This window comes from Ruditapes philippinarum, unplaced genomic scaffold, assembly GCF_026571515.1.
Source record: "Ruditapes philippinarum isolate M1 unplaced genomic scaffold, ASM2657151v2 ctg5914_1_1_1_1, whole genome shotgun sequence".
NCBI classification, from domain to species: Eukaryota; Metazoa; Mollusca; class Bivalvia; order Venerida; family Veneridae; genus Ruditapes; species Ruditapes philippinarum.
In genome coordinates, this window is record NW_026864090.1 from 34,409 (window position 1) to 39,649 (window position 5,241).

Consider the following 5,241-nt stretch of genomic DNA (forward strand, 5'->3'; position numbering starts at 1 on the left):
GCAACTTTTCGGCCATTTCCGTAAATTTTCAAGATTGAACGCCACTAAATATTTCTCTTCACTGTTTAGGGGAAATCAAACTCCTCGCAGCGGTTACTTCCCATGATCAGTACAGTAACCACTGCCACCACAAGTAAATTCGGTCGAATATAGCCGGATATATTTTTTTCACTTTTAATTCTAAAATAGAATACTTTATATCATTTTAGTTTTCTTTCGTTAAATAGTTATGCTTAATGCAGGGCTCGCGCTGTCAGTCGCCATAGTCGCCATTTGCGATTATTTTATAAGATTGGCGATTATTTTTGCATTTTGGCTACAAAATCTGGCGACTATTTTTTAACTCCAACAGTGTTTATATGAGGTGTAAAAATCGATAAAGAATGCATAAGACCCAAATAACGCCAGAGGGGTGTATTTAATTGAGTGTCAACTTTTTATTGGTGACGGTCACATACGTGCTGCTAACTGTATTGCCCGAGGTGATAAAAATACATGCGAGATATAAAATTGTATATGTACTCTAAAGATATTGTCCAGCATTATAATTGCAATGAAATATCCGTCAATTAGCCATAAAAATCGTTTTAAAATTGATTAACTTGATATTGACCAACCCAAAATTTACCGTAAATTCCAGTAATTGCAAATTTTGATTTTTTTTGTTTCAAGCTGCTTGACAAAATCGCCAGTGAAAAACAATGGTAAAATGTTTAAAAAGTATTAACTTCCAAACAACTATTTGCACAACAACCAAAATTGTGAATATTTCTTCAGAAAACGGGAAAAATCCGATTGTCACATATTTTCGCGACACCGATAATTTTGATATTTATTTAAAGGTGAAATAAGCTATGTTCTGTTTAAAAATCTTTACTATTATGACAGAAAATTAGTATTACATTGGTGATGATGACATTTTTCAGTAAGTTATTCAGAAAAAAAGGCTGCATTCTGTGAATGAGTTTGCAAGAGTTATTTCTATAGGCTAATATGACCTGGATCTACTCCAGTTCTGTGTGAAATGTGGAAATTGACAGTGATTAGAGCTGACAAAATTTGATAAGAACAAACAAAAGATATTGTCTGATAACAGCATTATGTAAAGTTATAATGAATCTTTAATATTATTGTCATACAGTAATTATACATATTGCATTTTTATTCTGTTCTACAATAACAATTCAAGTTGTGGTTCTAATGTAAAAAAGGTACAATGTAGATATCAATATACACAAATGTATCAGTTTATTTGAGAATCCTTATAAAACTGAAAAAGTTGTATATGTAATGTTCATTTAATCAACTGCTTATGCTGTTAGTCGCTAAATCGTCAATAGTCCGCTGAACTTTTGGCTATTATTTTTTTAAGTTAAAAATATTGGCTATTATTTTATTTGAGCCAGTGTGAGCCCTGCTTAATGTACAAGAATGTAAAAAAATATATGCATAAAAATTATTTTGTAAACATAACGAAATATATTTTCACTGTGACACCGTATGTATAGTAAACAATGGCAAAATTTAGACATTTATTGAACGATAGCGTAAAAGATTTGACCTGGCACTTGTTTTAAAGTTTAAACAAATTGTGTGTTTTGAACATATTTTTCTGGTAAGAATGTAATTATAAATCTGCCAGTTTGATATGGGGTCCTTGGCGTTCTGAAACTGGCCGCCATGTTTTTGTCACATGATACAACTATCGTCACGTGATTTCAGTGGTGGCAGTGGTTAAAGTAGCAAAGCGTGACGTAACCGCTGTGAGGAGTTTGAGGGGAAATATTTCATACATTGATAATATTGTGCAAGATAGCAATAAGTCATTTTGTCTCCTGCAATATAAGCAAACCAACAATATGTTCTATAAAATGCTGTATGGGTTTCCGAAGAAAAAAGAGTTCGTGTTATACTCAACTTCTTATGTTAGTACTGGGATAAAGTCCCAGGTTGGTATACAGTTGATGCCATCTTGCAATGTGTCTATCAAAAAAGTTAAGTTGACCACAGTTTTCTTAACTTTTCCAAAGCGTTTGATATAGTTAACCATGAAAAACGTTTTATAAGCTGCATTACTATGATATGAAGGGAGTAATTCCCTTATTATTTATGCTTCAAAACAAAATTTTTGCAATTATGAATATAAGTATTAAGGTTGCCATTTCCCATTCCAGACTATCTCATTCCCTTGCTTTCAAAAGAATCTACATCTACATTATACTGCTTTTAAAATGTTAACGATTACACTTCAAACGTGTTAAGTGCAAATTTATAGATGTAGGATAAAAAACGAGTTAAAAGAAAACTACAAGACTGAGATAAAAGATAAAAACAAAACTGACTTAAAACTGGTATAAAGGATGCAGCTGCCCAGTAAAGAGATTTAAATTGGGACTAGCTTGTAAGGACACTGGTAGGCCAATCCACAGAGGAATATATATATATACTTCTGGGGGAAAATGAATAGGAGTGATATTGTATCCTTGGTGGTATTAGGTGGTTCAGGTTTCTAGTGGGTGTCAGATGGTGATGGTCGACCCTCACAAGATTGTGTTGGATTTTGTAGAGTAGGGTGTAACAGAACTGCTCTGTTGCAATTTAGACCACTTAACATTTTAGATACACCACTGGTGTAATTGTAGTCATTGTATACATATCTGGCAGCTGACCTTTGAACTTGTTCTATTTTTGTAAACCAGATATTTTTGCCAAGGATGCCAAACCATGGAACAGTACTCTAACTGGGGGCTTAAATAAGTTTTGTAGACAGTTCCTTTTTTAAATCTGAGTGAGTTATTTGCTTTTGCTGTTATGTCATTTATATGATTGGTCCAAGATAGATCTTTACTAAATGTTACACCTAAATATTTTGCAGCCTCAGTGGATTTTAGTTTTTGACCATGTAAATTTTGAGGGAATGTTACTGGATGTTTCTTGCGGCTGATACTAAGGACTTCACATTTATCTGGATAAAATTCCATGGACCAATCATATTCCCAGTTTTGAAGACTGTTGAGATCTTTTTGGAGGGTTTGGACATCTTAGGTTGATTTAATTGTAAGATATACTATTGTGTCGTCTGCAAATATTCTAATATTGCCATATACACTGTCAGGGAGGAGATTATTTATATAAGGCAAGAAAAGGCAAGGCCCCAGGACCGAACCTTGAGGGACACCAGAGAGAACAGATAGACTGTCAAAGTTTTTAGATGGTCGCACCCAACATATTGTTGTTGATGGTCAAAATTCTGGAAACAAAGTGATCCCTCGGAAGCATTAATCACAACAAAATTACATTAGAATTGCAGACTCGGTTTGATTGAGTCTGTACATTAGGGATAATGAATAAGTGCAACATCCCTTACGCCCCTAGCACCGGCTAACACCTGGTCTGTGTAGTTTAAGGAGATGCTTGTGATGGCCGACTTTATCAAATGCTTTGATGAAGGCCATTACATGACATCGGTCTGTTGGCCTTGCTCTAAATTGTCATAAACTTCCAGGGTGAAACTGATAAGCTGGGTTTCACAGCTATCTTTTGACCTGAAGCCATGTTGTAATTTGTCGAGGATATCATGCTAAATTGAAACAACTACCGACTATTACAAATATTCATTCTTCCCCAGGACAATTTTACATTGGATTGCTTTTACTCATTATATTATACCAAAAACTTTATAACCATAATATGAAATACATGCACAGTCATAAGAAATATTTGCAAATAACATTTCTGTTTCTGTAATAAAATGGGAATGAACGATCAATTTAATAAATGCTTATAGTTACTAAAATGGAACAATAATGCAAGGGAGTTAACTAGTGCAAATACTAGTGCTGAATATGTATGCCTGTAAGAGTTATGTGCTCCGGGATGAAATAAGAACTATTACTGAAGAGAACTGTCAATGATGATGACGTTTAGTAAGAAAACATTTTAGGTCTATTAGAATTTTATACTGAAGGGTAAATTAATGTTTAATAAATATATACATGTATATGTATATTATACTTTTTTATCAACTTATTTTCTTTTGTTTCAATGATTATTATTCAGGTGTATTATTTATTTTTCCTGTAAATTTTTCATATTTTACGTAATTCTTGTACTGGAGTATTTCTGTATTTTGCCAATAGATGGATGGATGAATGGACAGTAAGATAGACGGGCAGACAAACAGACGTACATATAGATAGGTAACTCTCATAGATATATATATTTGAACGATAAACCATGCAATATTGTTCTAAAACACCAGGGATATTGATATCACTTTCTATTAGAAAGAGAAATGATAAAAAAAAACACCACGTTGAACAACATTTAACGGGCAAGTTATTAACGTAACGCCATTAAGCTCATGACGTCATATCTGATGTTGTATCAAGTGTAAGCAATCCTTTTTCTTATGCTTATGCAATACATCTATCACACAGTAATGCACTCCACTGTCCAGTCTGTTAAATAGGGAAGTACATTGAATATTAAATCTGTAAGAAAAAAATGGAGAATATTTCTAAATTTAAACTTCCATCCTGTCATTGTTCTGATTTTTAAATGGCTCGGATATTGAAACTGCTTTTCCTCATTTTCATACCTATTGAAAGTACGTTAAATATTACAAAATTGTGTCAGTCAGCAGGTTTTTAGTTGATGTCTGGCGGTGACAATCCATTGATACTATTGGTTCTCAGTTGCTACTTATAGTTGCAAATGAACCAATAGTGACTTCGTTAAGAGTATTCCCAATGATACCAATACTAAAAGACCATTGGTAACATAAATTATCATTGTACCACTGATTGACAATTTACCTCGAACGGTTTTTATTAAGAATACGCATATTGAACACACCGAATGAAAATTTTTGAAAGACATTTCGATAAAATTACTAACAGTTTTAATGAATCATATAATCAGAAATACTTTTACAGAACGTTTCCAGTTTATAAATATTAGGCAATATAGTTGTTTATTTCCTGTCAATTTCCCTACAATTATCTTATACATAAGTTTATAGAATGACATTTGCAAACCGCCAGAGCTGACGTTATAATAAGGCATAATTTATAATTAGTATATAATTAGTCTTACTGCTGTAGCTTTTAGATTTTTCTCCCCACATTCATGGTAAAATTCAGATATAACTAAACATTAAGAACATGAGTGTTTTAAAACTCCGTTTTATATATTAGATATTTGTGTTACGATAATGGATATCAGAATTGCCACGGTACT